Source organism: Pristiophorus japonicus, chromosome 24 (assembly GCF_044704955.1).
Source record: "Pristiophorus japonicus isolate sPriJap1 chromosome 24, sPriJap1.hap1, whole genome shotgun sequence".
In the NCBI taxonomy this organism is placed as follows: Eukaryota; Metazoa; Chordata; class Chondrichthyes; family Pristiophoridae; genus Pristiophorus; species Pristiophorus japonicus.
The window spans coordinates 31,095,296-31,119,627 of record NC_092000.1 but is presented as its reverse complement, the minus strand read 5'-3'; the positions used below and the strand labels follow the sequence as shown (position 1 = coordinate 31,119,627).

Below are 24,332 nucleotides of genomic sequence, written 5' to 3'. Positions count from 1 at the left end.
AAAATTTAGAAGAGTATGGAGATGGGCAGGTAAAAGAGCCAGCGCACATAGTGGGCTGAATGGAGTCCTGTGCTGTAAAATTCTATTGATTTTAATTGTACAGTTCATTTATTATCTATTTAATTTTATTCTCTGGGAATTCCTCCAATGTGTTCACAGCATAATAATCTGTAGTGCTTTTATAATTGGTCCCTGGGAAATGTGAACCAATCAAATCCACTTATACTTGATTGGTTCATAATGTGAACCATTCAAAACACACCAGCATCAAATGTACTGGAGATCAATCCTTGAGGAATGAGCAGACCGTGTGGGAAAAACTAGAGACCCCTTTGATTTGGAGATACTGATTGGTATTTAACACTTACTGATACTCTTTATCTGGGAATGTTCCATCTTGAAATTAGCCACGGACACTTTCATTTCACTAAACATCTGTTGAACTGAAATGGAAGAAAAGCTTTAGGTCTCTACCCAGAAAAACACTGTGGCACAGGTTAGAATAGTTTGTACACAAATGGCAGCTAAGAGGCTGTTCTGGTGCTAGATTGGAGTGTAATGATATTGTAAATGGTCCCATCAGCTGTGGCACAGTGGGTAGCATTCTCATCTCTGAGTCAGAAGGTTGTGGGTGCAAGTCCCACTCCAGGGACTTGAGCACATAAATCTAGGCTGACACTCCAGTGCAGTGCTGAAAGAGCACTTCCCTGTCGGAGGTGCTGTCTTTCAGATGAGACGTTAAACCGAGGCCCCGTCTGCTCTCTCAGGTAAAAGATCCCACCACGGCACTATTTTTAAGAAGAGCAGGGGAGTTATCCCCTTGTCCTGGCCAATATTTATCCCTCGAGCAACATCACTAAAACAGTTTCTCTAATCATTATCTTATTGCTGTTTGCGGGAGCTTGCTGTGCGCAAATTGGCTGCCGCTTTTCCCACATTACAACAGTGACTACACTCAAAAAGTACTTCATTGGCTGTAAAGAGCTTTGAGATGTCCGGTGGTCATGAAAGGCACTTTATAAATATAAGTCTTTTTTTCTTTATCACCATCATTATTTTTGCTTGCTGTTGACTTTGACATTGCCTCTTACAGGAGGTAAGAATGTGCATTCGTTTGAGAGTTCTGAACACAACACAATTGTAGGGAAGGCAAGGTGAATGCACAGGATTTAGGGCTTAAGTAGGATGTAAAGATAGAGGAAGGCTCAGACTTGAATGGATTTAAATATGAAAATGAGAATTTTAAATTGGAGGCATTGGGGGACCTGGAGCCAATATAGTTCAGCAAGGACAGGGGTGATAAGTAAGTGCGACTTGGGATGTGGGACACGATATGTGCAGAGCTGAAGGTTACGGAGTGTGCAACATTGGAGGCCGAGCATCAGAACAGCTGAGTCTGGAGGGGCAGAGGCATGGATGAGGGTTTCAGCAGCAGGTGGTGGGTGATGTTACAGAAGTGGAAGTAGGCAGTCTTCATGATGCAAAGGATATGGGGTTGGAAGCTCAACTCTGGGCCCAACAGAATGCTGAGGTTGTGAACATTTGGGTCAGCCTGAGACAATGACCCTGATAATAACTCAGTGGCGTATTGCAGCAGAGGGTGCAATATTAAGTGGGAAATCAGAAGGAATTTCAGCATGTCTGTGGCATTTTAATGTAGCAACATAAGAACACAAGAAATAGGAGCAGGAGTAGGCCATACGGCCCCTCGAATCTGCTCCGCCATTTAATACGATCATGGCTGATATGATCATGGACTCAGGTCCAATTCCCTGCCCGCTCCCCATAACCCCTTATTCCCTTATCGGTTAAGAAACTGTCTATCTCTGTCTTAAATTTATTCAATGACCCAGCTTCCACAGCTCTCTGAGGCGGTGAATTCCACAGATTTACAACCCTCAGAGATGAAATTCCTCTTCATCTCAGTTTTAAATGGGCGGCCCCTTATTCTAAGATTAGTTTCCCCTCTGAGTGGAAGCATCCTCTCTGCATCCACCTTGTTAAGCCCCCTCATAATCTTATACGTTTTGATAAGATCACCTCTCATTTTTCTGAATTTTAAGGAGTAGAGGGCCTTTATAAATATACTCAACCTTTTCTCAAAAGTCAACCCCCTCATCTCCAGAATCTACCTTCTCTGAACTGCCTCAAAGGAAGTATATCCTTTCTTAAATACTGAAACCAAAACTGTACGCTATTGGCCCTCCTGATTACTTGCTGTACCTACATACAAACCTTTTGTGTTTCATGCACAAGTACCCCCAGGTCCCGCTGTACTGCAGCACTTTGCAATCTTTCTCCATTTAAATAATAACTTGTTCTTCGATTTTTTTCTGCCAAAGTGCATAACCTCACACTTTACAACATTATACTCCAACTGCCAAATTTTTGCCCACCCACTTAGCCAGTCTATGTCCTTTTGCATGTTTTTTGTGTCCTCCTCACACATTGCTTTTTCTCCCATTTTTGTATCGGCAGCAAACTTGGCTACGTTACACTCGGTCCCTTCATTCAAGGGGTTGATATAGATTGTAAATAGTTGGGGTCCCAGCACTGATCCCTGAGGCACCCCACTAGTTACTGATTGCCAACCCAATAATGAACCATTTATCCCAACTCTCTGTTTTCTTTTAGTTAGCCAATCCTCTATCCATGCTAATATATTACCTCCCACCCCGTGAACTTTTACACTGTGCAGTAACCTTTTATGTGGTACCTTGTGTAAGATTGCAAAATTTGTGGGAAATTCCCCCCCCATTAGAGTGTCGTTCTAATCTGCGCACCAAATCAGCCCCGATTCTTTGTCTTAATTTTGGCGGGCTTGATATTTCTTTGACATATTTTGGCGGGCTCGTAATGGTAACCTCTCTTGGATGTGTCGATCTTTCAAATTTATTTCTTGATCGGGAAAATTAGTTTTGTTATTTGTAATGTCTACCTAGGCCTGGGTTTTCCATGCGGGCTGGATGGGCCATTAACATTATGTCTGCGCTGGATGGGTTTCCTGCTTGGAGCAATGGCTAGCTATCTCTGGGTTGATTATTGCTATGTTAATGTCTCTCGGGGAGAAGGGTTTTCAAGTTTACACAATTCCCCAGACAATTTGTTTAGCTTCAATGCCCCAGACGGTTTCAATACCCAAAGACTGGCTTTTTTGGAGGCTAGTTCTCCTTTAGTTTTGCAGCCCTTTTCACACAGACCCAATATGTCTTGTAAAATCCCAAATTTGGTTCAAACTCGTAGTTTCTTCCATGTGCATTTTAGGATCCCAAACTTTCTGGCTGATAGTTCCAAATCGAATTTCCTTTCCAATGAGTCCAAACACGTGGGATGGGGGGCGGGGGGTGGCAATGGGGGGGTTTCCCACGAATTTTGCAATCTTACAATCCATCCTGTGATACTCTACATGCTAGAGTGTCATGCTAGGTGAGCAAAATTCCTGAATCCGAGAGCCAACCTTCCCCTGTATTTACCTAGCTAAAAATTAAACGTACATACCCCCTTTGAAATGTAATGCTGTTTACATATACAGTCATTCCAATGATGTTACAGTATAGAGGGGGTCCAACGCCCCTCCTTTACTCCAGTTTTCCCGAAAATAAATGTATATAGTCAAACACATTTTTAAGTAAAGTTCTTACAACACTCGACCTCTGCGTTTTTACAGCAGGTGTGTTACCCCTCCCTGTGTGATTCCCAAGTTCGGCCAGGGAGCGTTTGGTGCCTGACTTAACGGCTCTGCATTTCACTTGGCAAGTGAGAAACCATAAGTGAAGAATAATCACGAGTTGACAGACAACCAAAATGTGGGAAGCTATTCTGATCCCGGCATGAACTCCTATATTTCTGAAAATGTCCCACCAAGGCGGAATTGTGATCTCTAGAATTTTTCTCCCGATCTCAATTATTTTCTGTTCTAGAGTATCGAAATGCTTTTGTGAGATTACTACAGCTTCTAGTAGAGCGGTAAGATGTTCGGGTAGAGGGGGAATTTCATAGCCGAAATGTACAACATAATCTTCCAGGTTTGTGATGTTTTCACTCACAGTGAGGTGAACATAGAAACATAGAAAATAGGTGCAAGAGCAGGCCATTCAGCCCTTCTAGCCTGCACCGCCATTCAATGAGTTCATGGCTGAACATGAAACTTCAGTACCCCCTTTTTGCTTTCTCACCATAACCCTTGATCCCCCGAGTAGTAAGGACTTCATCTAACTCCCTTCTGAATATATTTAGTGAATTGGCCTCAACTACTTTCTGTGGTAGAGAATTCCACAGGTTCATCACTCTCTGGCTGAAGAAGTTTCTCCTCATCTCGGTCCTAAATGGCTTATCCCTTATCCTCAGACTGTGACCCCTGGTTCTGGACTTCCCCAACATTGGGAACATTCTTCCTGCATCTAACCTGTCTAAACCCGTCAGAATTTTAAACGTTTCCATGAGGTCCCCTCTCATTCTTCTGAACTCCAGTGAATACAAGCCCAATACAAGAACAGTGGAGGGTTTGGAAATGGGGACAATCTATTCTTGGGCCACTTGAACTTCTGCCTCGGGTTTAAAGCAAAAACTGCTGTCACTGAGCGGACACCAAAAGTGTTGTCCATGCTGGTATTGGGGCGCACTGGTGGTGACACAGATGTCCCACCCCCTATGTATGCTACCTGTGGAGGAACATGGTTTTGTGCCATTACCTCCATGGTACAGTTGATAGGCTGTGTGCAGCTTTAAACTCGCACTGTGGTTTAGAATAGGCATTCAAGTGCTGGGGACACAGTATTATGTGTGCACCCCGGCGCCGGCACCCGGAGAGGTCAGTACCCATCATAGCGTGCTCCCACTTTATGACATACGGTGGGACCGCTGTGAAACGAACGTGTGCACCTCCTTGAATGACTCCAATGTTCTCCACCCTGTATACCGGTGCGGGTTGGGCTGTCCCACCCATGACCGGCATCCTTAGTACTATCCCCATGATGATGTGATTAGAACGCCCGCAATCCACTGGGACAGGGTAGGCTTCAGAAGCTAGGCGGAGCTGACACGGGCTTCGTGAATTACTATACAGGTGGAGGGCTGCGAGGTGCTTGTTGCTGATCCAGGAGGGGACTAAACCTTGTTTTAAATCCTCCAGGTTGTTGCGGCCCTCGCCCAACAACCATGCCCCATACAGCACACACACCACGTTCTATGCAGCTTGGTCTGAAGCATTCCTATCCTCCCGTATGAGTGCATTCACTGTTTGTGCATGTTTTGCCAGCTCAGCAATGGTCTCTTTTAAATGGACCGTCATAGCCTGGTCCTCGTGTAGCTCTGAGCCCACTACTGTGTTTTCCTCTTTTAGGATCTTTCTCAGTTGGTTCTTTAGACCATTTATTTGAATTTGCAGTTCTATATCGTCCAGGCTATTTATCACAGAAGAGCCTGTATTATGCAGTAAAAATGTTGTTCAAGGTTCCCCTTCTAGGTCTCCCCATACCCATGGCGTCCATAGCGTGTCGGGTGTATAAATCTACTTTCTCTACGTTCCCAAAGTCTAACTCGTAAAATTTCTTGAACATTTCTCTATGTAGGGCCTGGTATAGCAGCTCTGTTTCCTCCAGGCACCAGTCAGGTAAGTGCACCTCGGTAAGGTTTAAAATAACTGAAGTTACTGCATAGTGTACTCCCTGGTATAAAACTTTTTGGTCGGTACTGACATTAATCCGTTCCCTGGTCCATTGGTGGTGTTAGGACACCTCTTTATTATTGTTCGCATTGGCAGGGTCGTGGGCAGGGGTTTCTTAATGCATGCTATAAGTTCGGTGGCATTAATTTGGAGTGGGGAGTGTGGGACCGCATACCCGTGTAGGCTGGAATCCCACCCCATCCCTTCCCCGTCATCTTGCCATTGCCTGGCGAAGGCGATTGATATGCCTGCGGGGCAGATCTTCTCTGACCCCGACATGCAGACGTAAATTCCCTGTTCAGACTCTCACCACTTGTTCCAATACATCTTCACTCCTCCCCATGTCCCTCTGATGGTACGGTACATATCATTACCGAGTCGCTTCCAGTCAGATTCCTGGTCCCCCGCGTCCTTGCTCAGCTTCCTGAGCCACCACCATCTACCCAGGGGAATCTGTCCTTTATAAGTCAAACAGACACATTTTCCCTCTGTAATGCTGACCCACGCAGCAATGACCCGTATCCTGGGACATGGAACGGAAGCCTCCCCATAGGTAAACCCTTCCTGGCTGGAGTAGCGGGTGGAATTAGACCCCAGCCACCCTGGGCACCTCCCCTCGTGGGCATAAACGGCGAGCTCTTCCACACCCATTGTGCCATCCCCTGCAGTTACGATCGGTGCTCTCTCTCTCCCGAGCACCCATAGATGAGGGATTCTCCCACATCTCCTCAGTCACCAATGCTCGTCCTTACTATCAGGGCGAGCAGCAACAGAACCCTTTCCATGTCGTTCTCCTTCCTGTAGGGACACATAAAACAGATAGCCCAGCCCTGAGAAAAGCTCTCCGGCTTGACAAAAGGTATCGAGTTCCAATTTGAGCTCATTTCTTTTCGGAAGCATAATAAAGTCTTTAACCAATTGGCTGTCTTTTCCAGTTCCTGTCTCGGAACTGATGTCTGTTTTTTTTAACTTTTGTCTCTTAGTCATTTTCTTATCATTCTTGTAGTGCCTCTTTTACTGACTAAAAGGTGGGGTCTTTTCCTTTCTCCAGAAATACTACCGGTGCTTCCTTTAATAGCTATACAGCTGGATTCTTAATATTGTCGGATGCTACCCGGTCTGTGCCTCTTCTAATAGCCGCACAAGTGGATTCTTCTCATACCCGAATGGGCTCTTACACACCTTCCCCCAAATACTACCAGGTACAAGTCACTAGTCGGACACCGGCTGCCGGCTGAAACTCTTTCATTTCATATTCATTTAAACCATTCTTAACCTATTTCGTATTCGTTTCACTACTTCATTACGCGTGGTTTCTTTAAGGTCGTGGTGACCCGAAACCATTCTTCATGAGGCCGTGGTGACCTGAAATCATTACACTTTTAACCCTACTCGACGCTAGATTCTTATTAAACATACTTAAACTCATGTCGTCCTATTTATATACATCTGCCACCCGTCTCCGGGTGGCCAGGTTAACTCTTTTCTTTTTGGGCCAACGTGGCCGGCAGTAAGTCGGCCTGTACCGCAGGACCTGGAGTGTCCTGACCAGAGGTGGGTCTGAGTCCCACATTATTGGGGGAACGGCCCCTCCGGTGCTACAGCACACTGCCATTTTAGGGGTGGCGGCAAGGTTCATTTCGTTACCTAAGGGATCTGTCTGGTTCATTTCGTTATCTGAGGGTTCTGTATAGCCAAGGGCTGCAAGCTGGGGATTCTCAGTTGGTGGCTGGTCCACCACTATCTTCTCCGGGGGTCCCTTGTTGCCCAAGGCTACCGGCTGGGGGTCCCCGCTCGCAGGCTGGTCCCTGATCTTAGGTACCCCTTTGCAGCTGATCCCCCTCCCGGGGCTGAACCACTTAAATTGGGGCGCTGGTGACCACCGTGTCTTAGGTCGTGGCGTGTGGAGAGTCCTCCTCAAGGCTCTGACTACTGGGGGTGCGTCTGAGTCCCAAATGATTGGGGGGATAGCTCCTCCAGTAACACAGTCCACTGCCCCTTTAGGTACAGTCTGTGGGTCTGCCTCGTTGGAGGCTGCTGGCTGAGGATCCCTGCCCTCAGAACGGTTCACTGTTCCTGGCTGTCCCTTACGCTAAGCTGCTATTCCGGGTTAGACAGTTTGCACTGCATTATGTGGAACCACTTGTTATGGCGGGGCATCTTTATGGCATAGACCATGGGGCTTGCCTTGTTGACAATGTGGTACAGCCCCATGTACAGTGCCTCAAAAGCCCCTACTCTAGCATAGTTCCGTTCCATAACCTGGTCCCCTACCTCCCACTCATGGTGTTTGCGGGGTTCTAGTAGCAGTCAGTTGCTCCGATGCTGTTTTCCCATGTTGTTAGCAGCCTGCCAGTGAATCTGGTTAAGGTGTTCAAACAGATTCCTGACAAAGGCTGTCCTGGCTTGCTTCCCTGAGTTGCCCTTCCATGAGCATCGGGGCTAATACATGGATGGGGGTTCGCATGGCTCTGCCGGTCATGAGCTCGTACTCTTTGACTGGCTGGCTCGGATCCCCATGAGGACCAGTGACAAGACCTCTACCCACCTCTTGGGTGAGTCCCCCGTCTCCTTATGTAAGCTTTCTTTGATAGTGCGGTTTAAATGCTCCACAGGCCCGGATGACTGCGGGTTGTGGGCGACATGCCATTTCTCCTCGATGCCGAGCACCTTAAGGGTCTTCTGCATCACCTGCCCGGTGAAGTGACTCCCTTGGTCGGACCCCATGTACTGTGGTAGTCCCCATCGGGAGAACATTTCCCTGACCAGGATCCTGGCAGTTCCCAATGCAGTAGCTGTTCGGCATTGGAAGGCTTCCACCCATTTGGTGAACACATCCACCAACACTAGGCAGTACTTGTAGCCTCCCTGGGCAATGGGTAGGGGCCCAATGTAATTGACCTGGATTGACTGCCAGGGTCCCTCTACCCTCCTGATATGTCCCATAGACACCTTCCTTTTCTGGGAGTCAGGGTTGTTGGCAGCGCACACCAGACAGCTGGCGCAGAACTCACGGACATCTTCCCTGAGTCCCGGCCACCACCCTGCCTGTTCCACCCGTTCCCAAGTAGTTTCAGGTTCGGGGTGTCTCGCTCCTGGACCCTCGTGGGACAGCTGGAGGGATTTTCTCTGGTGTTGTTGCGGTACTACCCATTGCTCCTCCCTGAACAGCATGCCTTCTTTAATGGCAATCGCTGCGGTGCCGTACGGGCAGTCCACCTTTTCCCCTTTAGCTAGCGTGTTCAGGACAGTTTTGAGGACGGGGTCTTGGATCTGAACTGTCTTCAGGTCCAGGGGCAATGCTACCCCTGCCCTCCCTGCCATCCCAATCCCGCCCCTAACCGCTGCAATGGGGCCTGGATTGTACAGATCCCAGAGCTTTCCCGTGCGAGCATCTTGTTTGGCCAACATGTCAGCCTGCTGGTTTCCCTTGCTACAGGGTTCACTTTGTGTATATACACCTTCCCTTCCTCCCCCACGGCTGCCATGATCTTTTCCAGTAAACACTTAATTGCCAGGTGTCTCCCGTCTGCAGATGTGTATCCGCGATGGGACCAGATAACCAGGTATTCCGTGCACAAATTGCATGTGAAATACTGTCCGAGCAAATCGATTACGGGGTAGCGAATTCTTCGGGATGTGTGACCACGTACACCACCACCGACAGTTCAGCGTGCTGGGCACTCATAGTACTGGGGAGTTTAATCGCCAGGGCAATGCCTGCCTCTGGGTCATACACTCCGCAGCCTGTGAGTCGTTTGCCCGCAGATACTGTGCTTGAACCGTCTATGTAGATTTCTCGGCCTGTGGGGTGTAACCCAGCCCGAAAGCCTATGCTAATTTCCCATACCCCTTCGATAGAGCACCTGTGGGCTGTCCCTGGATAGATCATTTTGGCTGCAAGCCTCAGCTCGCAGAGATCCTTTACCCTTAGGTCCATCTGGGAGAGGAGTAGGGTCCAGCGCGCAATGCAGGCACTGCTCACTGTTCCGTCCTTGATTCTCCCGTCCAAGAGCATTTGGATGGGCATGTGGTGGGTAAGGACTGTGATAGGGGACCCCCCCCTGAAGATCAATGATCTTTTCACAGCCCAGTGAGTGGCTAGGAGGAGTGCCGCTCACAGTTGGAGTATCCCTTCACCACGTCCGTGAGTATCCTGGAGGAGTAGACCACTGGTTTCAGCCAGCCATGCCGCTCCTGGAGCAGTACTGCACTCAGACTGTCCCCGCTGGCTGCTACCTCCAGGAAGAACTCTTTTCTCCCATCAATAGCCCCTAGAGCTGGTGCGGTCTGCAGGTCTTTCTTGAGTTGGATAAATGCTACCTCGCAAATTTCATCCCAATCCCACTCCACTCCCTTGTGTAGGAGTCGGAGCAGAGGGGCTGCTGTGGCTGCATAATCCTCAATGAAATCTCTGCAGTACCCGGTTAGCCCGAGAAAAGATCTTACTCCGGTTACTGTGTTGAGGGCTGGTAACTTCTGCACTGCTTCCCTTCTAGCTTTGTCAATGGCTTTTTCCCCAGCGTGCACAGTCAATCCCAGGAATTTTACTTCCTTCTGGCAGATCTGTGCCTTCTTGGGATTCACTTTAAAACCCCCTTCCTTCAGTAGCTCCAGCAGTTCAGCCAGCAGTGGGCCATGCTCCTCCCCCTCATCGGTGAATAGGAGCAGGTCGTCCACATACTGTACCAACTGCTGGGGTCTGCTGAAACTCTTTAAACAGTTGGCCATACACTGGTGGAAAATACTAGGGCTGTTGTGGAAGCCCTGAGGGAGACAGTTCCAAGTGTATTGCTGTCCCTTAAAGGTAAAAGCAAACTTGTACTGATCTTCTCTTTGTAAAGGGATGGACCAAAACCCATTGGAAATATCCAGCACCATGAAGGTGGCCGCGAAGGGTGGGATACTTCCAATGAGGTCGACGACGGCAGCAACCGTGGGTGCACAGGCGGGGATGTTACGGTTGAGTATGCGATAGTCCACCATGGCTCTCCAAGAGTTGTCCATTTTCTTAACCTGCCACAATGGAGAGTTCACATGGGTCGCTATTAGTCTCAATACCCCCTGTTTAACCAAAGAACCCAAGGCTGTTTCCATGTCTGCCTCCGCCTCCCTGGGGAAGTTATACTGTTTCTGCGGTCGGGTTATGGCGTCCCCATATACGCTAACCTCGACCCCGTTTATCCTTCCACTGTCGTGTTTGTGAGTGGCAAAGGCTGCAAGGTTTGCCCTCACATACTCTTGGTACTCCATTGGAGTGTTACTGACCAGTGAATCAAGGTCGAAACCCTCCTTTGGCTTCATGGTGCACACCGTCCATTTTCCCCGTTTCTCTCAGATAACCACCATCTCACTCTCCTCTCCCGTACATACTTGCCCCGCAAAGTCAGTGGTTTCTTAAATCCACTAGGATCCCGTGGCCTAGAATGAAGTCAGCCCCCAGGATCCCCCTTCCTTCCTGTTCCCACTTCATCAGGACACAAGTCCACTTGGTGTGGAGTGTTCCCAAACGAATAGAGAATGGAACGGAGAATGAGCCAGCCTGCTCGGCACCTGTAAACCCCATTAAGCTGTAGGGGACTCCACTAGACAGAGGTGGGGTTAGCTGCATAGACGAGGGTGCTTGATGCACTGGTATCCAGCAGATAAGTCCCCTTCACCTTTTCCACTTCCATCTGAACGGTCGGTCTCCCCCACGCATCATACTCGAGGGAACACAGGTGAACAGGCTGTGCCTGTCCTAGTCATTGTTTTGGATGGGATGGGGCAGATGGGATTTTGGTACCGGTCGCTGCGGCTACCCTCCTAGGGCCATCTAGCATCGTTCGGAGCGCAGTAATGAATGTGTCAAACATGTGGGGAGAGACTGGTTTCTCGGTCTCGGTCTTTTGGGCAGGGGCTGGAGAATTCTTCCCTGCACTACTTTTCCATGGATTCCTACAATCCTTTCTCCAGTTGCCACTCTTCCCGCACCCGAAGCAGGTACCCTTCGTATCGGAGGGGTTGTCCCCCTCCTGGTGCCATTCCCTCTTATCCTGACTAGGTCTGATTTTGTGAACCTTTCCCTTAGGTGGGTGCTCTTCATTCTCCCTGCCGTTCCGGTAAGCTCCGGTCAGTTGCCTGACCACTCCCTCCTCGGTGGCATGGGGATCTCTTGGGTCAAACCAGGCCTCAGCCTTTGCTTTGATTCGTGGTGAACTGTTTGCCACCAGGCTACGGAGCCAGTGGGCTCTCTCGTCCCGGGTTCGGTGATCCCGCTTGAGGTCTCCACCACAGGCCGTCTGGTACACAGGCCACAGTCGGTCTGCGAAGGCCTGTGGGGTTTCCCACTGTATTCTCCACTCTGGAGAAGGGACTCCTATCATTACAGCCCATGGCTTCCAAAATGTCCTCCCGAATGGCAGCATATGTCTTCTGTCCCCTTTTGCTCTCGGCAGAGAGGGACTGGTACAGCTTGCCATTCAGTGAGAGGAGGAGCATTTTTGCTATCTCGGCATCATCACACCCGTTAATATCCCCTGCCTGTTCCACTTCCATAAAGTGGACCGAGGGGTTTCCCTTTGGAGTGAGCTTTCCCCGGTGGCTTATCATAGCCCTAAGCTGTTGGGTAGTGTGGGGAACTACAAATTGACTTTCCAGGGGCAGGCCAAACCTCTGTTGCTGTACCGGGCACATAGACCCCAGCTGTGGCTCTTCCTGCTCTGGCTCGCCCACCTCTCCCTGCTGCCAAACCGAGCTGAACCTTGGCGCCACAGGCGGCGGTGGTCCGCTATCCCTGTCCGCCCCGCAACTCGTTCGTCCCACCTGCTGCCGAACCGGTACTGACATCGGCGCCACAGGTGGTGGTTGAACAGTTTCCTCCTTCTCTTCCAGGTTTACCTGGGCCGCACCCGGGCTTATTAGGCATACCATGCCTTTTGCCTTGGACAGAGCAAGGGTCAAACTTTTGATTTGTTGCTGGAAGGGGCCATGGTCTCCTGACTCAAACCCATTAGTGCTGGCTAATTTGTAAGCTGCCTGTACATATCTTAACTTCTCCTCCTGCTCTTTTACTTGAAGGGTAAGGCGAGTATTTTCCTCCCGCAGTATCTTTTCATTGTTCTTAGTCTCTGTGACCTGACACTGAAAATAGTCCAGGCTGTTCTTGAACCTTTTCATTAGCTGCGTCTTTCGTGCTTCAGCTTACGGAGTTCCCCCCATAACCTTTCTCCTGTCATAGTCCTTTCATGTGATGGTTCTGCACATTCGCACAGTTCTGCCTGCAGTGACTCGATGTTCTTGTCTAAGAGTTGGACCTGTCGCTGTAAGCAGGCCAACCAAATTGCTTTTTCTACTGATTCCTTATGGTCTTTGCTTGCAGTCCACTGGGCCGCAGCGTCTCCCGGATGCTCAGCGCGCAACAGACCAAACACACATTCCTTAGTGACATTCACTTCCTTATACACATCGGAAGAAATCCTCTTCCATCTTAGTTATTTGCTCTGAAACAGTACTCTCTGCATCACATCCTTTGTACCAAAGTCCTGCCACGGTCGCCATTCTGTAAGGGATGGTCTCGGGAGTCAGGTTCATTTCTGACCTTCTGAGCGGTTCAAATTGCTCCCACTCCCTGGATTCTAGAGTTTGGATTTATTTGGGGATGTGACAAAGTACAAGAACAACTGGTTTTGGTGCAAAGAACTTTGATTTTATTAAGGACAAGAAAGTACAATGTCAAAGCTTGCAATCACTAGAATAAAGAACACTTTTATCACACATTCAAAAGAGGTTATAGAAAATAATACACCTCCCAACCTCCCAATGACTAACTCTGACTAGGTTGAACTCCAGGGCAAACAGGGATTACACTCACCAATCCTTTTATTGTCAGTTGGCGGAGGTTCACGATTTCGGGGTTCGCTGGACTCTATAGGTTCTGCTTGCTGTACCCCGAACGTCGTGGAAGAATTCTTACTGCGTAGTCTTTAGTTGGGTGGTGTCCAGGTAGGGTGTGTATTGGACTTATGGGGTGAGTACCCACTTTCCTCTGTCAGCAGTAGGATTTAAAGTCCTTTTAGGTAATGTTTTATCTGTTGGCAGCTAGGAATAGATTGTAGAGTGGAAACTTTCGAATCTTCGGTTTCTTCTGGAGGAGTTTTGTTCTTTAGAATTTATCGATCGCGGTGGTTTCAATTTTACCACGTTGGCTGTGGTCAGTTGTTTCCGCGATGGCGATGTCCAAAGTTACTGGGAACTGCTTTTTCTCTGCCTTGATGATGTTCTTCCTTCTTCTTCGGTAGCAGAGCAGTGTAGACCAGGAGTGTCGTCGAGGCTGAAGACGTTGATGCTCAGAGCAGCTGCATAGAAGACTACGTAGCAAGCTCTCTGGAATGCTCATTATGGCTGCTGCGGTGGTCTCCTTTTTACCCGTAAAACAAGGCCCCAGTTATACTTTGGGAGTCGTTCTAATCTGCGCGCCGAATCAGCCCCGATTCTTTGTCTTAATTTTGGCGGGCTTGATATTTCTTTGCCATATTTTGGCGGGCTCGTTAATGGTAACCTGTCTCCGATGTGTCGATCAGTCGAATTTGTTTCTTGATCGGGAAAATTAGTTTTGGTATTTGCGATGTCTGCCTAGGCCTGGGTTTTCCATGCGGGCTAGATGGGCCATTAACATTATGTATGCGCTGGATGGGTTTCTTGCTTAGAGTGATGGCTAGCTATCTCTGGGTTAATTGTTGCTATGTTAATGTCTCCCGGGAAGAAGGGTTTTCGAGTTTACACAATTCCCCAGACAATTTGTTTTGCATCAATGTCCCAGACGGTTTCAATACCCAAGACTGGTTTCTTTGGAGGCTAGTTGTCCTTTAGTTTTGCAGCCCTTTTCACACGGACCCAATATGTCTTGTAAAATCCCAAATTTGGTTAAAACTCGTAGTTTCTTCCATGTGCATTTTAGGATCGCAAACCTTCTGGCTAATAGTTCCAAATTGAATTTTCGTTTCAATGAGTCCAAACACGTGGGGGGGGCAGGGGTTTCCCATGGATTTTGCAATCTTACACCTTGTCAAATGCCTTCTGGAAGTCCAAATACACCACATCCACTGGTTCCCCCTTATCCACCCTGTTCGTTTCATCCTCAAAGAATTGCAGCAAATTTGTCAAACATGACTTCCCTTTCATAAATCCATGCTGACTCTGCCTGACCGAATTTTGCTTTTCTAAATGTCCTTCTACTGCTTCTTTAATAATGGACTCCAACATTTTCCCAATGCAGATGTTAGGTTAACCGGTCTATAGTTTCCTGCTTTTTGTCTGCCTCCTTTTTTAAATAGGGGCATTACATTTGCAGTTCTCTAATCTGCTGGGACCTCCCCAGAATCCAGGGAATTTTGGTAAATTACAACCAATGCATCCACAAGCCCTGCCGCTACTTCCCCAGGATGCAAGCTATCAGGTCCAGGGGATTTATCTGCTTTTAGTCCCATTAACTTACTGAGTACCACGTCCTTAGTGATTGTGATTGTGTTAAGTTCCTCCCCGCCTATAGCCCCTTGACTATCCACTGTTGGAATATTGTTAGTGTCCTCTACCGTAAAGACTGACACAAAATATCTGTTCAGAGTTTCTGCCATTTCCATGTTCCCCATTACTAATTCCCTGGTCTCGTCCTCTAAGGGACCAACATTTACTCCTGCCACTCTTTTCCTTTTTATATACCTAAAGAAACTCTTGCTATCTGTTTTTATATAGCGTGCTAGTTTACTTTCATAGTCTGTACGTACCTTTGCTCTAATGCAGTAAGGAACTTCAACCCAGGAATGTAAAGATGTGACCAATTCCCAGTGAGCCTGTATTTACAATAAGATGTTGTTATGTGTCCTGCCCCACACTGTCGAGTAGGATTACCTTTACTGTTACTGGTCCCCGGTCCCACTACTGAATTTATATTGGGCCAAATCTTGCTGGAGTGGGGCAACTCGCAGCATGTGCTGTTAGTTAGACTTTTCCTGCCCCCTTCAGCTCAAAGGTTTTTTGCGTCGTAACTTGCTGGAAGTTTGAGCTCATAGCAGCATAGCGAGGGCAATGGGGCATCTAGGACCTAAGTGAAGGATGGGTCCAACAGTCGAACTCCTTAACTAATGAGATTTAAGGATAGAGAAATTAACTAGGAATGACTGAGAAGAGGGTGAATTTAATGCCAACAGAAGATTGAATTAAGAGAGACAGAGGAAGAAGACAGGAAGGAAAAGTAGGAAAATTACATTTTAAATTTGACATTTTTAAAGTCTCCAACAACAATTCACGACCTGAAGGAATGAGATTCCACACATTTAATTGTTCACTTTCTGGGTCAGGGAGGTCGCCTGGCACTCATTAACAAATATATTGTTAACGGGTGCCTATTTAGAAACCTCAATAAACTCACGGGGAGATTAAGGATGAGATAGCGTTTTTGCAAAGCTAACGGTGGCAAATTGTGCAGAAATTTGGTGATTTACAATTCACGGTTTCTCTTCCTTGCCACAAGTTATTGGCTGAGTTGTACATTAATAATAGTGTACATCATTCACATACTTACTGTTTTAAAAAATTCCGCCCAGTACCTACATTATTAATACATGTTGGGACCGAAATTGCCCACTGCCTGAAACGAGCCACAACTACCATTTTTGATGTGTTCGGTCCGCCCCGCTGCATGGGGTGATGAATCGGGAGAAATTCACTTTGTGCTTTTTTTTGAAGCGGGGCGGAAGCAGCCACATCCTAGGGGTGGAAGTGGGGGCTGGTGGAGTGGCCGACGCTGCAAGTCATCAGCGCCGCGTTGATGATGTCATCATGCTAGCACCGCACAATGTCCCTCCCCATCAGTTAAAGGGGAGGGCAACTGCGAACTCTGCAGCCATTTTCGTGACAAACATTGGGCCACCAGGGAGGGTTTCGGCCGGTCCAGGCTGCCTGTTGGCGGCCTGGCTGAACCCATAGCCATAATTGTCCATCCGATCTGGCAGTCGACCGACAAAAAAAAACATGGAGTCGCCGGCAGCGCTACCTCCCCTTTAAGGGCGGCCACGCCACCAAGCCAGCAAAAGCTGTCAGTGGCACCGCCACTCCCACGGGGCAATTCCGGAAAGGGACAATTTCGAGAAGTTCTTGCCGCCGGTCAGTAAGGGGTCGGCACTTGCATGAAGCAGCAGGAAAACAATGTAAAGCGGACTCCTACACCACTCCAAAAATAAAGGAGGGCAGTGTTCAAAATGGCAGCCCCTCCACGGCACCTCGCCGGCCAGTCTGCACCAACCCGTGGCTGCCGCTTTCAGGTGGCCACGGGCCTTATAGAAAGGGACAATTTTGGCCCTGCCAATTCATGCACAACTCTGAATTAGCTTTGTTAACTATCATTGCAGAATTCACAACAATAAGTTGCACAGTTTCAAATATCACAAAACTTACACAGTATAACTGCAGTGCCAAGAATCACTATAGACAGCAGGATGGAGAGACCCAGGAGAATGTAGATGACCAGAGATGACCGTTTTCCTCGGACAGGCTCTGCTGATCGGGCACCATATTCTGCAAAGTGTAAGTGCAAGTCATCACTGAAAGGATAAGAGGGAACCATCTTGCAAAAAAGACTCCAAACCTTTTCTCATTTGGACCTGGAGAAGGGGCAGAAGAGCCGAGTCTTATTGTCAACACTAGAATTATTTACACTTTGCACAATTGGGCCTATCGAACACACATTTCTTCAATTCAAGAACATTCATCAACAGCAGGTTAGAGATCTAAACTGGGCAGGAAATTGAAGTGACGCAACGAACAGTTGCAACAGTCACAAAGTATCATTTACTCGGGTAATCTGCAAGGTGCAAGGAATAAAGACCATTTGTTCATCTCACACCTCTATCCTCATCATTTCTTCAACATTTCACCATCCCTCATCCAGCATCTTTACTTCAAAACCTTCCTCACAGATTTCAGTGTGAGCCAACACCATCAGTTAAAGGGATGGTCACAGGGGTTGATGACCCCACTGCTTTATTCACTGTGTGTTAACACCATCAGTTAAAGGGATGGTCACAGGGGGTTTCTGACCCCACTGTATTATTCACTGTGTGTTCACAACACCATCAGTTAAAGGGATGGTCGCGGGGGGTTTTATGACCCCACTGCTTTATTTCGCTGTTCAACTCTAAAATCCATCAGTTTTTCTAAAGTTGTGGATTTCCTGACAACACGTTCTCTCAACCAATGAGAAATGACCTTTTGTTAATTGATCTGATGGTGTTAGTGAATTTGAGCTAATTAACTCAAACTGCATAAACTATACAATAACTATAAACTATCAGATCACTGATGGGTACCTGGCTTCAATGCTTGTTTTCTTCCGTCTCCTCTTAGTCGATCAGGAAGAAAATCGTCGTGATTTTGATAATCGTTTAGCTCCATGTTATCAGCTGGAAGAATTTCGTGTCTTTGAAGAATATGAGAGACAGTTAGAGAAATGGGACCTTTTACCTCACACAGTTCCTCTTGCTGTACTTTCAGTGTTTCTCTGAAAAACCACAACTATAAGGAGCCCATGTGTGAAAGTGGCCTTCAGCTCCCTGGAATGCTATTGGGTACAATACGTGTACCAAGAGAATTAGTACAGGTGCTGTTTAGTTCCCCAGTGCAGTCTAACCAGTTACACACCACAAACTTCAATGGAATCTCAAGTTCCTCATTTATGTGTCAAATGTATAGTGGATTTGAATCGAATTCTATTAAACCCAGAGGCACCTTGCCACACATTTAACATCCCAACTTTGCAGGACTCTGAGACATGCCCAAATTAACTGAGGCTTTGATCGCAAACCAGAACCAACCCGGTGTGCTGGGCAGACAGAGCTTGGATTCTCTAGGATAAGGGGATCACCTGCTTGGTCTTTAAACCCTCCATCATTTACAAGGCTCAAGTCAGGTCTTTGGCGGAATAGTCCCCATTCACTTGGATGGGTGCAACTGCAACAAAACTTGAGCTCAACAGCATCCAGGACAGATCAATTTGTTTGATTGCTGCCTCTACCACTAGACTCGTATCCACCACAGGTGACCCTGGTGAATCTCTTCACTCTCTCGATGGCATTGCCATCCCTTTAATAATGGGTTACCCAAAATTCTGTTGGCCTTTTTCATAGCTGAACTTACCTGCACTCAGATTTTCACAGTATTCCCCAGATCTTTCTGATCATCCACAAACTTTCAGCATCTTTCTATTGAATGTGCACTTCCATTCCATTCAGTGTGTGCTCCCATTCCATTGAGGGTGTGCTCCCATTCCAGTGAGTGTGTGCTCCTGTTCCAGTGAGGGTGTGATCCTGTTCCATGGAGTGCATGCTCCCGTTCCATGAATTGCATGCTCCCGTTCCATGGAGTCCGTGCGCCCACTCCAGCGAGTGCGTGCTCCCGTTCCAGCGAGCGCGTGCTCCCGTTCCAGCGAGCGCGTGCTCCCGTTCCAGCGAGCGCGTGCTCCCGTTCCAGTGAGCGCGTGCTCCCGTTCCAGTGAGCGCGTGCTCCCGTTCCAGTGAGTGCGTGCTTCCATTGCATTGAGTGTGTACTCCCTTTCAATGAATGTCTGTTTCTTTGATCGAATACTAATTTTACCTTCTCCTGTTTGCCACGGTGGGATCACTTTTCCTGTGGGGTTTTTCTGCCTTAAAGGAATGTATAGTTGTTGTAATTTATGTATTAATTCTATACACGCTATCCATTGCTTGTCTACTTTCATACCTTTGAATTTAGTTTCCCAATGTACCTTAGCCAACTCGCCCCTCATACAAACATAGTTTGCTTTTCTAAAATCATTTTCAAACTCAATATAAAATTCTATCATATTATGGTCACTCTTCCCTGAAGGTCCCTTTACTACACGGTTATGAATTAACCCTTTCTCATTGCAAATACTAAATCTAAAATAGCCTGTTAGTTCCTCAACATACTGACATAAAAAACTACATTTTATACATTCCATGAATTGGTCCCCTACACTATTCTTACAAATTTGGTTTGCCCAGTCTATATGTAGATTAAAGTCTCCCATGATTACTGTATTACCCTTGTTACATGTGTCTCTAATTTCCTGATTTCTACTCTGCCGTACATTACAACTACTGTTTAGCGACCTATAAACAGCTCCTTGCTGTTTCTTAGCTCCAGCCAAACTGATTCTATTTCTTGCGGCGGCAGTCGGGAGCAGCGTCGGCGAGAGGTGCGTGGTGAGTCGTGAGTTCCGGGGTCGGCGAGAGGCTTGTGTAGCTACAGGGAGAAGACAAAAAAGAAGTAGAAAGAAACAGAAAGGTGACGTCACAGCCAAGGGGGTAAGTGATTGGCTGGTGATTGGTGAGTAGTTTTTCTTTTTTCTCTTCTATAATAGTGAGTAAACTTTAGCATTGTTGTTGCCAATTTAAGTGTATCTAAGGGTTAAGTCATGGCAGGAGAGCTCGGTCACATGATATGCTCCTCCTGTACCATGTGGGAACTCGGGGACACTTCCGGTGTCCTTGACGACGACATGTGCGGGAAATGTATCCGCCTCCAGCTCCTGACAGACCGCGTTGCGGAATTGGAGCTGAGGGTGGATTCACTCTGGAGCATCCACGATGCTGAGAATGACGTGAGTAGCACGTGTAGTGAGTTGGTCTTACCGCAGGTGAAGGGTCCACAGCCAGCTAGGGAATGGAAGACCAGCAGGAAGAGCAGTGCAAGGAAGTTGGTGCAGGGGTCCCCTGCGGTCATCCCCCTGCAAAACAGATACACCGTTTTGAGTACTGTTGAGGGGGATGACTCATTAGGGGAGGGCAGCAGCAGCCAAGTTCATGGCACCGTGCTTCGCTCTGCTGCACAGGAGGGCAGGAAAAAGAGTGGGAGAGCGACAGTGATAGGGGATTCAATTGTAAGGGGAATAGATAGGCATTTCTGCGGCCGCAACTGAGACTCCAGGATGGTATGTTGCCTCCCTGGTGCAAGGGTCAAGGATGTCTCGGAGCGGGTGCAGGACATTCTGAAAAGGGAGGGTGAGCAGCCAGTTGTCATGGTGCACATTGGTACCAACGATATAGGTAAAAAAAGGAATGAGGTCCTACGAGACTAATTTAAGGAGCTAGGAGCTAAATTGAAACTTAGGACCTCAAAAGTAGTAATCTCAGGATTGCTACCAGTGCCACGTGCTAGTCAGAGTAGGAATCACAGGATAGCTCAGATGAATACGTGGCTTGAGCAGTGGTGCAGCAGGGAGGGATTCAAATTCCTGGGGCATTGGAACCGGTTCTGGGGGAGGTGGGACCAGTACAAACCGGACGATCTGTACCAAGGCAGGACCGGAACCAATGTCCTAGGGGGAGTGTTTGCTAGTGCTGTTGGGGAGGAGTTAAACTAATATGGCAGGGAGATGGGAACCAATGCAGGGAGACAGAGGGAAACAAAAAGGAGACAAAAGCAAAAGACAGAAAGGAGATGAGTAATAGTGGAGGGCAGAGAAACCCAAGGCAAAAAACAAAAAGGGCCACTGAATATAAAGGGGCTGCAGGAGGAGTCAAAACTAAAAATCATGGTTTAAAAACTAGTATTAAAACACTACGTAAACGCACGCAGCATTCAAAATAAGGTAAATGAGTTGATGGCACAAATAATTACAAATGGGTATGATTTGGTGGCCATTACAGAAACGTGGTTGCAGGGTGCCAAGACTGGGAATTAAACATACAGGGGTATCTGACGATTCGGAAAGATAGACAAGAAGGGAAAGGAGGTGGGTTGCTCTGTTAATAAAGGATGATATCAGGGCATTTGTGAGAGACGATATTGGCTCTAATGAACAAAATGTTGAATCATTGTGGGTGGAGATTAGAGATAGTAAGGGGAAAAAGTCACTGGTGGGCGTAGTTTATAAGCCCCCAAATAATAACTTCAGGGTGGGGCGGGCAATAATCAAGGGAATAATGGAGGCATGTGAAAAAGGAACGGCAGTAATCATGGGGGATTTTAACCTCCATATCGATTGGTCAAATCAAATTGCACGGGGTAGCCTGGAGGAGGAATTCATAGAATGCATACGGGATTATTTCTTAGAACAGTATGTTACAGAACCTAAAAGGGAGCAAGCTATCATAGATCTGGTCCTATGTAATGAGACAGGAATAATAAACGATCTCCTAGTAAAAGATCCTCTCGGAATGAGTGATCACAGTATGGTTGAATTTGTAATAGAGATTGAGGTTGAGGAAGTAGTGTCTCAAACGAGCATACTATGCTTAAACAAAGGGGACTACAGTGGGATGAGGGCAGAGTTGGCTAAAGTAGACTGGAAACACAGACTAAACGGTGGCACAATTGAGGAACAGTGGAGAACTTTTAAGGAGCTCTTTCATAGTGCTCAACAAAAATATATTCCAGTGAAAAAGAAGGGCGGTAAGAGAAGGGATAACCAGCCGTGGATAACCAAGGAAATAAAGGAGACTATCAAATTAAAAACCAATGCGTATAAGGTAGCCAAGGTTAGTGGGAAAATAGAAGATTGGGAAAATTTTAAACGACAGCAAAGAATGACTAAGAAAGCAATAAAGAAAGGAAAGATAGATTATGAATGTAAACTTGCGCAAAACATAAAAACGGATAGTAAAAGCTTTTACAGATATATAAAACGGAAAAGAGTGACTAAAGTAAATGTTGGTCCCTTCGAAGATGAGAAGGGGGATTTAATAATGGGAAATGTGGAAATGGCTGAGACCGAATGGGACTCAAGGTAGACAAACACCCTGGTCCTGATGAAATGCATCCCAGGGTATTAAAAGAGATGGCGGAAGTTATAGCAGATGCATTCGTTATAATCTACCAAAATTCTCTGGACTCTGGGGAGGTACCAGCGGATTGGAAAGCAGCTAATGTAACGCCTCTGTTTAAAAAAGGGGGCAGACAAAAGGCAGGTAACTATAGGCCGGTTAGTTTAACATCTGTAGTGGGGAAAATGCTTGAAACTATTAAGGAAGAAATAGCGGGACATCTAGATAGGAATAGTGCAATCAAGCAGACGCAGCATGGATTCATGAAGGGGAAATCATGTTTAACTAATCTACTGGAATTCTTTGAGGATATAACGAGCATGGTGGATAGAGGTGTACCGATGGATGTGGTGTATTTAGATTTTCAAAAGGCATTCGATAAGGTGCCACACAAAAGGTTACTACAGAAGATAAAGGCACGCGGAGTCAGAGGAAATGTATTAGCATGGATAGAGAATTGGCTGGCTAACAAAAAGCAGAGAGTCGGGATAAATGGGTCCTTTTCGGGTTGGAAATCGGTGGTTTGTGGTGTGCCACAGGGATCGGTGCTGGGACCACAACTGTTTACAATATACATAGATGACCTGGAAGAGGGGACAGAGTGTAGTGTAACAAAATTTGCAGATGACACAAAGATTAGTGGGAAAGAGGGTTGTGTAGAGGACACAGAGAGGCTGCAAAGATATTTAGATAGGTTAAGCGAATGGGCTAAGGTTTGGCAGATGGAATATAATGTCGGAAAGTGTGAGGTCATCCACTTTGGGAAAAAACACAGGAAAAGGGAATATTATTTGAATGGGGAGAAATTACAATGTGCTGCGATGCAGAGGGACCTGGGGGTCCTTGTGCTTGAATCCCAAAAAGTTAGTTTGCAGGTGCAGCAGGTAATCAGGAAGGCAAATGGAATGTTGGCCTTCATTGCAAGACGGATGGAGTACAAAAGCAGGGAGGTCCTTCTGCAACTGTATAGGGTATTGGTGAGGCCGCACCAGGAGTACTGCGTGCAGTTTTGGTCACCTTACTTAAGGAAGGATATACTAGCTTTGGAGGGGGTACAGAGACGATTCACTAGGCTGATTTCGGAGATGAGGGGGCTACCTTATAATGATAGATTGAGTAGACTGGGTCTTTACTCGTTGGAGTTCAGATGGATGAGGGGTGATCTTATTGAAACATTTAAAATAATGAAAGGGATAGACAAGATAGAGGCAGAGAGGTTGTTTCCTCTGGTCGGGGAGACTAGAACTAGGGGGCACAGCCTCAAAATACGGGGGAGCCGATTTAAAACCGAGTAGAGAAGGAATTACTTCTCCCAGAGGGTTGTGAATCTGTGGAATTCTCTGCCCAAGGAAGCAGTTGAGGCTAGCTCATTGAATGTATTCAAGTCACAGATAGATAGATTTTTAACCAATAAGGGAATTAAGGGTTATGGGGAGCGGGCGGGTAAGTGGAGCTGAGTCCACGTTCAGATCAGCCATGATCTTGTTGAATGGCAGAGCAGGCTTGAGGGGCTAGATGGCCTACTCCTGTTCCTAATTCTTATGTTCTTGTATTGATTTTCGAGCTAAGATCCTTTCTCTCGACTGTCTTTATCCCCTTCTTTATTATCAGGGATAACCCTTCTCATTTTCCATTTTGCCTATCTCTTCTAAAAGTTAAGTATCCTGGAATATTTAGTTTCCAACTTTGGCCACTTTGTAACCACGTCTCCATTATGACTATTAGTTAAACCTACTCATTTCTATCTGCGCTATGAATGCATCTATTTTGTTGAGAATGCGCTGCACATTCAGATATAGTGCCTTTAGCTTTGACTTATTTCTATTTTTCTCTGATGTCACCTTCGTCACTGATGCCTTACTACCTTT

At 47.0% G+C, this 24,332-nt stretch overlaps 1 long non-coding RNA gene across 1 annotated transcript in view; it reads left to right on the top strand.

The window, feature by feature from the left end:
- The window catches only part of LOC139237840 (uncharacterized), a 123,005-nt gene extending 102,886 nt beyond the window's left edge, over nt 1-20,119 (top strand). The window contains exons 2-3 of the long non-coding RNA XR_011588531.1: nt 5,571-5,611; nt 19,874-20,119. This is a non-coding gene — a long non-coding RNA (uncharacterized lncRNA). The remainder of the gene's footprint in view (nt 1-5,570; nt 5,612-19,873) is intronic.
- Nucleotides 20,120-24,332: the final 4,213 nt, after the last annotated feature.